Genomic DNA, 13,214 nt, shown 5'->3' with positions numbered 1-13,214 from the left:
TACCAATGGATTTAATAACGAATTAGGTAAATTCATGGAGGATAGGTCCATCAATGGCTACTAGCCAAGATGGTCAAGGGCAGAACCCCATGCTCTGGGTGTCCCTAGCCTCTGACTGCCAGAAGCTGGGAGTGGACAACAGGTGATGGATCACTAGATAATTGTTCTGTTCATTCTCTCTGAAGCACATGGCCACTGTCAGAAGACAGGACACTAAACTAGACGGACCATTGGTCTGACCCAATATGGCCATTCTCATGTTCTTCTTTGCAATACGTACTAAAAATTGTTCCTCTTCTCTATTGTTTGGGCCACTGCTGTAACATGGGCTGTAAAACATCCAGTCAGCAACAGAATTCCTTCCCTATTTATCATCCAAAATGCCAAAGCTCTGATCTCTCGGGCCATAATACGTCAAGTAGTTGTGCATAATTAAAGCTACACTGACAGACTAACTGTCACAGAGTATCACAGAGATAAAATTTTTAAACCTGCCTTATCTGTAATCCAGAGTTATCTACAGTACAGTTAACAGTGTTTTGAACCGAGAATACATTTCCTTTTTAAAAGGCAGAAACACCAGACCTTCTTCCCACCTCTACAACCTAGGTTTTACAAGAAGAAAAACACTGTTGTGCTCTGATTCTCCTTTGTAAGGCTGTATCAAAATGTATTCACTGACTCTGAAGGATAATAAGAGGGTCATGTACAGACTAAGAAAGCTATGCATTTCCCACCAGCAATAAAAGCTGTAATTTGTATTCTCTTTTGGTCCTTTTAATACATATTCTTTATTACATAGGCAAATAGAAGTTAGGTTTCCATATTTCCCTTGCTTTATTCACTCCATATTTAAAAGAAGAAACAAATCAATTTGCTGAATCACACAGGTCAACACCACATGAACAGAATAATGGCAAGATTTATAGTTTGTCAGGTTACTTTATACTTTCATGTACTCTTATAACAACTACATTTTAGAAAGCCTGCAATATCTTAAGGGTAAATTTAAATATGTAGGCAAGTAGTTCTGGTGGAATAGCAACAAATGCAGCATGCTGCATAGTAAAAGTCTGGAACCAAATAAAGCTTTTAGTTCTTCCCCATTCTGGATCAGTTTATAAAGGAAATATTTGTACCCTTGGCTGAACTATCCTTTAGCACCTACCATACATTTGTACTTGTAATCACACTTGAAACAGTTTGCACCGAAATAGATGGAAGGTTTTGCATCTTCACTCAAGCCAGCAATTAGAAACTGACTGTGCTTGATCCATTAGAGGGTAATAGCAAGCACAGTTTTAGCTAATATGATTGTAACGAGTATAGAACAATAAAGTGTTCCAGTGTAGATAGAATTCTTTACAAACAATCATGTTTGACTATGAGCATAATCATGTATTTGCTTTTCTGTACATGGGAAATACTTCAATGAAAGTGCTAGAGTAGCCCACACTTTAAATGTGGACTTCATCTGATTCAGGTGAGCCTTTTCCAAGAAGAGTGCACCTTTGACCATAATCTTAGAATGGGTATACATTAATTGTTTTCATCCCAAGGAATCTGTAATATTAACTAGCATTTTGGAAAACACCCCTCGAAAGGCAGGTAGGCCAAAAGGTGAAGGAGCATACTAGTAGTATTGTCTGCTGCATGTGAAGCAGAGATCTATCCTCTGGAAGGTGCATATAATAATATGTAGATAAGTATTCTCTACATCTATTGATAGAAAAAAAAAAGTCCTTTGTAAACTGCTGCTAAGGTGGAATTTAGGGTCTCCATCCCTTAATTATGACTTCTGAAGGAGTCTGTTCAAGAGCTTCTGGTTGAGTGCACTTCTGTCTTCTGAATGCTTGGGCACTAGAAAGAGGATGGAGTAGAGTGCTAAGTCTTCTTGTTCTCTGTGGGATTGACTGGCATTCTGCAGTCATCATATTCTGATATTTCAAATCAGTTGGAGGAAGAGGAAGGAGGTCAATAAAATTGGTTTTGGAATTGCATTTACTTCTAAGATGTAAACCAAGCTATATGTCTCTGCCTAAGAGTCACTCTCTTGCTGTAGTACCGCACACTTTCAAAGAAACACTTTGAAATTTCCTGCTAGTTGCCCTCTGTTTGGGGGACTACCTTACAGAATGAGGCTGCAGTCATGCTTCTTTGAAAGAAGGAGATACACAGATGCCTCTCACGCTACTCAATGTATTTAATCAGGAAGCTGGACATACCTCCACTAATTTTAGGCTGGATCAAAGGATTTTCAATACTCATAAATTCTAAATTTCTTTTTGAGCTGCAAGGTCTCAGATTTTTTTTAAATGGGGTTCCCATGACAAATCTATTCGTAGTCATTGCAACACCTGCCCAATGGGACGCTTAAGCTACCAACTGCCTGGGGTTTGGCTTTCCACGGCATCAGGCAGAGCTGGTGTTGTGGTTGAGAGACAATTACAGCTCATTGCTCTTACTGTAAATCTCAGGAGAACAGGGATGCAATCAGGGAGGTGGGGATGCAATCTCACAACAGAAGTCTGATCATGCAGGCCTGGCTCTTGCACAAGACATGGAGACAGCAGATTAAGCAGCGCTGCTGAAGTGACCTTGCTTTTATTATTATATTATTTTAACTAATGACTTGCCATGTCGTTAACCAGACACTAGATTGATACTCCCAACAGTTGATGCCAATCAGAACAGGTTTCTTGCAAATGGATTAACTCCCCTTCTCCCCCACTTTTCCTTTTACAGAAAGCTTATATGAAGGAATACAGGGTCCACACAATACTCCTGAGAATGCTTTCAAATTACTCTTCTTCAAAACATTGATTCTGAGGTTCTTCCTTGGTGAGTTCTAACCCCATGTCTGTGCTATAGAAATAAGTGGAACACGAGAAATGTTCACCCTTGAGATGATTCCTAGGTGGGCTCCTTAAAACTTTATAGGTGATCCCTAAGCATGTTTGAGGAAGGGGTGCAGGGAAGCCTTCACATGTGGCAGATATTTCAAATCATTGAATCCCACAGTGAGTGAAGCAGGGTTACATAAAGGTTGATTCACACCGTGTTAAAGGGTATGGGGAAATAGTCAGAAATAAGCAGTGAGCCAAGAGGCTCCTTATCCTCTGCTCATTCCTCCATGTCTGGGACATTTTCCTCTCATCCACATAGCTAGCTCTGGAGGAAAGGGGTAGAGAAAATAGTGTGGCAATGACCAACCTGTAGCATGAGCAGGGTCCCATTAGTCCAGCAGGTGTGGTAACAGCCAACCTATAATGTTTAGGAGAATTCCAATTAGCCCAGGCATTTCTGTCAAATTTTCTATCCCTCTGGTTGTCCATGAAGTGCTCCTGCCACAGAGACCTGTCCAAACCTGTTGTGCTGGAACCTGCTGTCTCAAGAAGGAGGTGTTTGCCGCAGAGCCCCAAGGCTAAGTAACAACCCAGTAATGCTTAGAATTTAATAAACCAACTAAAGAGGATCCATTCTGGTTCTTTTGTTCTCTTGTTGCTCTGAGCAGAACCTCTGGTAAAGCCCTCCTGCAGCAACTGGGGTCAATTTACACTGGCTGGATTTCAGGGATGTGATCGCTCCCAGCCTGCCTCGACTGGAGGCAGAAATCAGACCTGTTAAAGAGCTGCAAGGAATAAGAACCACTGTAAGGGATCTGCAGAACTTCCCTATGGCACCATGTGTCCACAAGATGTTGCTAATAGAACTGCTCCATAAAATGCAACAAGGAGATCCAAAGTTTGCCACCTCATCATATACTGCTTACAGTTGCTAAGCATTTGCTTCTAGATTTAGAGGGTTGTATTTTTTTAAACCACACCTACTTGAACTTGCAGGCCAAGAATAGCTTTAATCTTGACATATTATGTTAGGATAAAAGACAGACTTTAGAGGGGCTATTGCAGTGTCTCAGAAATGCATACAGAAGGCTAGTGCAGTGTACTTATAGCCATGATGGTCCCAAGATATCAGAGAGACAAGATGGGTGAGGTAATATCTTGTATTGGACCAACTTTTGTTGGAGAGAAAGAGATAAGCTTTCAAGCCACACAGGCCTGAAAAAAGAGCTGTGTGTGGCTCAAAAGCTTTTCTCTCTCAGAGAAGTTGGTCCAATATAAGATATTACCTCACACACTTTGTTTCTCTATAGAAGGCTAAGTTTATTACTGTGTATGCACTGACATGTCTGCAGCTGAGTACCAATCAATGTACAACACATTTATGCAGGACAAGAAACCTTGTACTCTTTACTGACATAGTAGACTTAGAATCTGGGACAACTGTTGGCATCATGCAGGGATGAAAAACAGTTTTAGGAGTTTTTGAGACCAAGGCTAAAGAATCAGCTCTGTACTGGATGGCTGGAATTTGGCCTGATTGTGAGATCCTTGGGCAAAAAGACATTATACTGGTTGTCAAATTATGTTAAGACACACACACACACACCCCACTCCATGTGGTGCATTGTGTTGGGCACAACCGTAAGCTAGAGTTTGGATTTCAAACAAGAAAAGGATTAAACGAAGTGTATTTTGAAAGACATTTTACTATTCAAATCCCCAAGAGGCAACGTTAGGCTCTTGATGACACCTTTGAGGCTAGAGGTTTATTTGCAGGGTATCTACCGTGTACACTGAGCAGCAAGTCAGGCCAGTGCAACCACATAAACAAAAGCAGAAGCAGCAGAGAAATGCTTTTTACACAATCAAAGCAGCAACAATATCTCATTTTAATGTACTTGAAAGAATGGGACCAAGCCATCCCTGCCACCCACCCTAAAAAAATGTTTTCTTGGACAACCTAATTTGAAGTCTTAAATGTCACTGAAGAAGGGATCAGCATTTCTCCCCCTCCCTGCCTCAACCAATTCCATTGTAGCCTATAACCCTCTGCTTACCTAAATACTCCTTTGCCACTTCAATTGGGCACAGTGTTGTTATTCTTCCTCACTTCATGCCCTAAAACCTGTTCTATAAGGCTGCTGTAAGCTGCAGCTGCTTTGTTTCACAGCAGAGGTGACTGCATTTCAGTGTTAGTCAGTGAGCACAACATTTCCTTTGGCCACCTTACAAGTGTGCTATGGGACACACCTAGTGGGGCCAATCCAACCTCTGTAACAATCGTCCCCAAACTTTTTACCTCATGGCCCCCCTTAACCCTGTCCATGCCCGAACCAGGGCTGGCAGCAGGGGAAATGTGGACAGCAGTAAGGGGGCCAAGGCAGGAGCCACAGCTGGGGGTGTGGGGCCAGGAGTGGAGCTTGGTGGCAATCCCTTCCCACCCCCTGTGGGGGCTGTCCCACGTCCCAGCCACACCTAACCCTCTAGGATAGTCCTGGAGTCTCCAGGAATTAGAGATTAATCTTTAATTAAATATTTTGTCATGTGATGAAACCTCCAAGAATATGTCCAACCAAAATTGGCAACTCTAGCTGCATCCACCCTGAACGTTCTTCTGTACCCGCCCCTTCCCACCCCCAGTTTGGGGACCTCTGCTTTATAATGAGGCAAAACTCTCACTGAAATTACTTCAAAAATACCATACGACTGGATCTGGCAACACCCATCTTCCTATGTGTAGAATTCCAGGAGGGAAAGGTTTGCAGGGCCAGACCCCTATTCTGTAGTGATTGCGAGATCCTTGGGAAAAAAGGCATTATAAGAGGACAAAGTAGCATTTTATTAGACGCAATTGCTCAGTTAGAAAAGTCTCAATCAAAACTTTAATACACAACATCCAAAATTGATTATGGGAAACTGTAAAGATGAGGGGGAGATTTTCAAAGGCATGATGTGGCACCTAACTCTCACTGAAAGTCAGTGGCAGATGCACAATGAACCGCCCTGTGCCTTTGAGCATCTCTCACAATACAATATCAGACACCAGAGAGAGCCCATTAAGTTAAATAAATACAATGAAAATGAAAAAAACATGCCAATGAGCACTGACTTTTGTTAAAGTTGAGACAAGCTATTAATGCACAGGTGATAAAACCTTATCTGGGTACCTGGATGGCTCACAATCACTTAACTATCCAAGTTGTTAGTAATAACCTTCTAGACACAAATTATTCTCAAATAGTTGCCAACTGCTCAAAGATGAGTATCCCCAGCACAATTCTCCAGATAAAATGGCAGGGCTGGGGTGCATTCTGGTGGACGTCAGAGTATTTTCACAAGTGTTGGTGTTCGGCTAATCATCCAGAAATTTATCTAGATAAACGTTTACAAGACTGTTATCTGGATATACTGAGACACCCAGACAAGGCTACCTGAACCATATTTTCAAACTCCCCTCTCTATCTTCACACTTGTCCTTAGGGAACAGTCCTCAGGGGCTGTCAGAAGAAGCTGAATAGTAGTGGGTACACACAAACTCTTCATGTCCTGGGGAGTAAGACTGCTGCATACATTCTATTTTGGTTCTTCAATGAAAATAAAAAGTATTTTTGGTCAATAAATATTTTGGAATAATAAAGATAATTGTTGAAACTTGACACAGAGCAGAGTAATATGATTTTTTTAAAACATAAAAACATAACCTAAACAGGATTTGAACTCTGTACCTGAAATACAGGATCAACTTGTACCTGCAATAAGATTTTTGCTGAAGTATCACTGAGAATCACAAGAATATTACTAATGCAAGAGCTACACATTTCAAACAAAAGTCTCAATCCTACAATCTGGTGAAGGTGGACCAGAGTGAAACACAGATCAGATATCATGATGAGGACCCGAGAGTCCCCCCAGTTCATGCATTTTAATGTTAATTAAATTTTATTCGATATATTTTTTTTCCATTTTTCCTTCAGCTAAAGATGGAAGAGGAAGAAGGAAAACTTTCCTATTTTGAGCTATAAATGCCACCAAAAGTCAGGCAATTTATCTAACCATTATGTCATTTGTCTCTCTTGATCTCTGAATAATTTTTTAATGTATTTTAAGCAAGTCTCTATATATAAGAAAGGAAAAGGATGAATGGATTACAGGAAAAAATAAGTGTTACAAAAATAAAGAAACTTAGTAATGTTGGTGTCTCCTGCCTTGTAGCATAAGCTGCTGGTAGCTGAAAGTTAGGTGCTTGAAGCCTATTAGAACTAACTCTTTTGACCAACCACAGCTTGGGCATGAACTTTGAGACCATCCCACTACGTTTCTTTAAGGAAAAAAACAAAAGCTTAATGTTGCATGTGTCTCCACATAAGCTATAGTACATATCATGCAGAAACAATCTATCCTTTCACTAGGTTGGCGAAGTTGCCTTTGTTGATGGGAGGATGAGGGGAGGGGGTAGAAAATCAAAAGCAGTGAGAAACAAACAAACATTCTCAGATATGCTATTTGGGCAGATTTAACCAAAGCTATATTCCCTGCCGTGAAAAGCAAAAGCCCTTTTTTGGCACATGCCCGGACCCTCATCAAGCATAGTGTGTGAAAGTCTGTGACATCTGTGCTCTACCTCCAACAGACGCAGAATCATACAGGAAGGCAAATCCTGGCATATTTTTACGCTGTTTTCCATCTTCAAACAAGTTTGTTTCCCCAAAACTGAGCTCAGTTTTGAAGAGTTCCCATCACACAGCTCATTTAACTTCTCTCATCTAAATTTCCACTACATGCATCCAATGAATTGGATATTCACCCTCGAAAGCTCATGCTCCAAAACGTCTGCTAGTCTATAAGGTGCCACAGGACTCTTTGCTCCTCTCATCTAGAGCATCCATCCTACACCAATGGTGGCAATAGTGTTTTCTAAACATTTTAAAATTACTTTAAAAGGTAAGAAGCAGCAAGTGGGGAAGGGGAAAAGGTTATGATTAATTTGGTTTGCCTCTTTTTGACATGAATGAGGTTGCTTCTAGTCAGCAACACTAGTTTAAAAACAGAAATAAGAGGGGCTAATATACTAGAAAATGCAAGATTAAGTCTCAAGAAGCCAGAGCCTATGAAGAGCAGGTCTGCAAGAAAGAAATCCATCCATAGAGACCAGCAGATGTACTAACACAAAGAGTGTCAGGGCAGCTGTTTTTCCCACCTATCCATAGTAACAAGATGAAGTTAAATACAGCAGAAGGAATAGGAGAAAAAAAACATATGTAATTCTCTGTATCATCCTAAGAAAGGTCTGTACAACTCAGACATATTGAGATGTGTCAGTTTCAGAGTTTTCTATTTTAACCCCAATCAGTAAAACAACTCATTTCCAAAACATAGCTTCTCAGTACAGTCGACTAAAATCAGAAAACTCAAGATGTAGACAAGTATCTGCACATATCATAGCCATAACTCCTGGATGGCTTCTTACAGTCTCCCATGGGAAAATACAAGAATATTAAACAATTTACAAAAAACCCTTTACTATTTTATCACTATATGCCATAATATACTGCACACTACAGATATCCAAGTTAAATTAAGATGCCTTGTAGCTGGTACCTTCTTTTAATTATAGTTCCACTGGCTTGCAGAACTAATAAGATTTGTTGAGCAATAGACTCAGTAAATGCCTAAAATACCCCTCCTGCAAAAACACCATCATTTCCTGTGATATTCTGTGGATCTCTGGACAGGCTAGGATAATTGAAAATCATCACTTAAATTACTACGGCCTGTTTGCAAAAATAAGATGGCTGGTCTTTTTAAACTATCTCAAGGCAGAGTAGAAAGCAACTATAAAGTATATCTATATAAAGATTATATTACACAGAAATAAGAAAAAGAAAATCTTACTGAATTCTCCTTTTATGCCCTTGCTCATATAAAACCACCAACAGAAGGGTACTGAGAAAACTAGGGCTATGGCTACCTTTGAAACTTCAAAGCGCTGCCGAGGCAGTGCTTTGAAGCGCGAGTGTGGTCGCAGCGCCAGCGCTGGGAGAGAGCTCTCCCAGCACTGCACGTAAACCACCTCCTCATCGGGTGCAGCTTGCAGCGCTGGGAGCCATGCTCCCAGCGCTGTGGCACTGTTTACACTGATGCTTTACAGCGCTGTATCTTGCAGCGCTCAGGGGGATGTTTTTTTCACACCCCTGAGCGAGAAAGTTGCAGCGCTGTAAAGCACCAGTGTAGCCAAGGCCTAACTTTGTAAATCAAAAAAGTACAGACTGCCAATTGTTAAGGCAAAGCATGCCAATTCTTCCCTATTGAACATACAGCCTCATACACACAGTACTCCCTCTTCCCCTCTAGCAATACCAAAAAATGCATCATCTGATCATAGTAAAGCTGGTAAAGGGGATGGGGGGGGGAAATCACGTTATAATTTATCACATTGTTTACTCTAAGAAAAATGAAGTGGAGAATTTTTAATTGAGTAGCTTTTCCCTTCAGACCTCATTATGAAGGAGAAGGGGGCGGGGGGGGGGGAGAAAGTTGATCAAAAGCTCTAATTCAGTTGCTACGCTGGAGGCGTGATAAACCAGAAACAAATATAAATTCTAAGAAGTGTGCATTACATGAAGACTTCTCTTCTGTGTTTTTTGATCTTAAGACAAATTAACTCTGAATTCTTCAGCACTGTAGATGAGCAATGTGTGGATATATACATACATTTACACACACACACACACACACACACACACACACACACTTCAAAGCTAGGTACTGACAATTAAATATACATACACACACTATATAAACATTCCACATGTACATATACACACATTCCAGACAAGATATTAGATAATGAGGTAATAAAAACTGTAAAAGTCACACTCTAAAATATTGCATATATAAATTAGTAGGGGATGGACAGAAGCACAGAATAAAAAAAAAAAGAATACAGCATTGACTGCAGTCAGAGAAAAACGTGATTCCAGCAGCAGCAACTTTCTGGACAGACTTCCCATTTCCAGTTCTCATCTGACTGAAACGAGCCAGCTGCATTAAAGCTTCCCTGCCACCACTATGTTACCACAATAGAAAGAAAGAAAAGCTCTTCTGTACCAGGCAGAGAACATCTTCTAAATCTATCCCTGCACCAGATACAGCTATATAAATACCATCACCTTTCCAGACAATAGCAACAGATCGACCAAGCAATGCCCTCTCTCATCAGCTGCTACACATTAAATAAACTATATTAGTAAAATTACACTCTTCCTGCTGGAGTCTCTTTCCAATCTGGCTTCTCTTTGCACTGCTGGCAGGGTTGGTTTCCTCCCCCGCAACAGCGAGAGAATGGGGATGAGATTTGGTGGCAGCAAAATCCTCGCTCTGCAAGGGTTGCACTGCAGGCAATTCTCCGCCTTTCAAGGAGCTTAATTTCCCCTCACTAGCTGAAGCAAAAATGTGGTTGGTCAATTGGTTAAGGGGGGGAGGGAGAGACTACATGCAATATCCTGTTATCAGCATCCCACCAGGACACGGAGCTCGAGGTAGGAGAATGGGACTTGCATGCAGCATCTGCCCCCCTCCCCCTTCAGCACATACGGCAAGGAGCTAGGGTATGAGAGTGGGACTTGCAAGCAGTATCTTGCCCCTTCCCTCTCACCCCCCTGCAAGGAGCTCAGGGTAGGGGAGTGGGAGTTTCATCCAGCATCTGTCCCCTTCCCCTAGACACACACTGCAAGGAGCTCAGTCAGGGTGGGCTTGAATACAGTATCTGCCACACAAACAGAATGGGACTTGCATGCAGCGTTTGGTCCCCTCCCCCCACACAAACATACAAACTGCAAGGAGCTTGGGGTAGGGGAGTGGGACTTGCATGCAGCATCTAACTCCCTCCCCCCACACAAACACACTGCAAGGCACTCAAGCGGCTTCCACACACTATTTCCCTGCCAGCACTGCAGCATCCTGCTCCCAGCGGGGGAGGTGTCTACAGCGGCTCCTTCCTCCCCCCTGCGCCTGGGGCACAAAGGCTCCCACTCGGCCGGCCCCTTTCTCTGCCGACCCCTCTGGGAGCAAAGCCCTAGCAAGTGCCAGTGCAGGGCTGTCTGCTGGGGTTTTACCCCCGCCTTACCTGGGCTGGGACTATGCCGCTCCTTCTGCTCTTCACAGACCGAGCGGGACCAGCCGCACCAGCTCTTTTGTGTGCCTGCTTCAGAGCAGAGCCACACACGGAGACTACTAATGAACCTAGGAAGCTGAATAGCAACAGATACCGCCTCCTCCCCAGCCGCCCCAGACTCTGCATGGCGCATAACCAAAGCTTCCAGGCGTTTGAGGAAGGGAAGCCCATCCGCCTTTGGGGTCTGAGAGGCCTCAGCAAGCTGCCCCCCGCCCCCACTCATTAACAGATTACCCTCTCCCCTGGCCCTCCCACAGCAGCAGAGAAAGAATCAGGGCAAACAGGACTTTCCTAATATGACCTTCCCCAGGTTCTCTATGATATTAACTGGAGATGGCCTCAAGCCCCAAAAATCAGATCTGGGTCAGAGTTCAGATTATTACCCTTCCTTCCCCTTTCCCAGTAAAGTTTGGGAGTATTTGATTGTGGGGTTTTGGTACATATGCACCTCTACTATAAAGATATCCCATCTCTAGCTGAGCAAAACAATATAACTTTTTTTGATATTTTATTTGACGTACTGTGCAGGTACTCTCTATTGCCAATGGATACGGTTGCTTTGTTTTAAAATATTGGGAAGTTAGATACATTATTCAACAAATTTTGGATTAGTTCGAATCCCACACTCCCCTCCTCAGGTCAGGAGGTTCATACCTGCCTACAAATGGTAAAATCTGAGAGCTTCACATCAGCTACCAGTAAGTTTTCTCTGCACTATTTCAAAACAAATCAGACATACATTTTTATATTTAAAAAATACAGACGACCACCAATTGGTAAAGCAAGGGATGATCTAAGGCTGGGAGTCAAGTACTGTCCTTTGGGCCATGTCTGGCTCTTTAGGTTCAGGTCTAGGTTCTGCTGTAGCTCCTTTACAATGGTACGACTTTATGGTTGCAGGTATCCGATTGAAAAGGGAACCTGGCAGTATCCAGTCAGCACTGCTGACTGGACACTAAAAGTCTGGCTGACTGGACAATAAAAGTCTGGTTACCAGAGTAACCACAATCATCCTCCCCGCAGAGAGGGCAGAAAGACGAGAGAGAGCCTCAGTGGCATGTATAAGGGGCCTTTTATAGGCCGAGGAGGTGGCTCTGGTTGAGGAGGGGGCTAGCAGAGGGTTGGGGAAGGGGAGCGCCCCCAGGTTCACAGCGGCACTGCGAGCAGAGCAGGCAAGGGGAGGGCAAGCTTCCCGAGCATGCCAGAGAGGCCAGGGGAAGGAAAGAGGCAGCCCACTACCTGTGGGGCGGAGATGTAGGGAGAGGAGACATTTGGAGAGCAGCTCCTGGCCCTGCTCTGCTCACCCCCTCCTGGTAGCAGAGGGGCCCGGACTCGATGCACTGCGCTGTGTGTGGCCACTTCCCCTGGAGGGCCAGCCCGGGCTGGGCTGCTAGTCCCGACTCTGTACACAGCACGATCACCACCTAGGTAGGAGCTCGGCCACCCCCCCGGCAGTGCTCCCTGGGAACTCCGTTGCCTGCTTGCTCTGGGTGGTAGAAGTTGGCAGGGTCTGGTGCTTTGCAGCCAAGGTAGCCCAGGAGCCAGGGCCCCAAGTGCCCCTCACTGTCGGGTGCAGAGGAACCAGGAGTGGAGGCTCATTATATCCCTCAGGAGAAGTGGGGAGACCCCAGAACCAATATTTCTATGTAAGTTTTCTGGAGCCAGACAGGGCGAGTAGGTCGTGGCTGCCGAGGGAGGGTGGCTACAAACAATGGGGTGAGTTCCCCAGATGGTCCAGTTTTCAGCCCAATTCCAGTTCCACAGATCTGGAAGCGCAGGGGGTGCCTGAGTGTGTTTGGGACCGTCCCTTGCCTTGGTGTTGGAGGCCTGGGAGCTAGGAGTCAGGACTCCTGGGTTCTCTCCCTGGCTCTGGCAGGGGAGTGGAGACTAGTGGTTACAGCGGGGAGGACTGGGAGTCAGCATTCCTGGGTTCCAGTCGCAGATTTGCTCATAGGCCAATAAGGCCCATGCCTAGGGGCTCTGGCCAACTGGGGCACCCCCATGCCTGACCCACTCTGACCACCCAACGTTCCAGCTGGGGAGTGGGGGAAGCCCCCATGCCCTGACCCTGCTCCCCAGTAGGAGCACCAGGCAGGTGGGGCATAGCTCCCCAGCAGGAAGAGGAGTGTCCAGTTTTCAGAAATTGGAAAGTTGGCAATCCTATGACTACTTGGGAATTCCCCAGCATAAAGGAA

General features: G+C 44.0%; 1 protein-coding gene across 6 annotated transcripts in view; it reads right to left on the bottom strand.

Moving 5' to 3' along the window:
- The window catches only part of APBA2 (amyloid beta precursor protein binding family A member 2), a 225,932-nt gene extending 214,822 nt beyond the window's left edge, over positions 1-11,110 (bottom strand). For 3 of the 6 annotated variants that reach the window (XM_050967967.1, XM_050967960.1, XM_050967962.1), the window contains exon 1: positions 10,972-11,110. The gene's annotated coding sequence lies outside the window, so the exon portion shown is untranslated. Of the gene's footprint in view, positions 1-10,015; positions 10,035-10,102; positions 10,216-10,971 lie in introns of those variants that run through there. The other 3 variants (XM_050967961.1, XM_050967963.1, XM_050967966.1) reach the window with 2 other exon arrangements.
- Positions 11,111-13,214: the final 2,104 nt, after the last annotated feature.

The sequence above is a fragment of the Gopherus flavomarginatus genome, chromosome 9 (genome assembly GCF_025201925.1).
Source record: "Gopherus flavomarginatus isolate rGopFla2 chromosome 9, rGopFla2.mat.asm, whole genome shotgun sequence".
Taxonomy (NCBI): Eukaryota; Metazoa; Chordata; order Testudines; family Testudinidae; genus Gopherus; species Gopherus flavomarginatus.
Note: the sequence above shows the minus strand (reverse complement) of the source record. Positions and strands in the feature narration are given on the sequence as shown.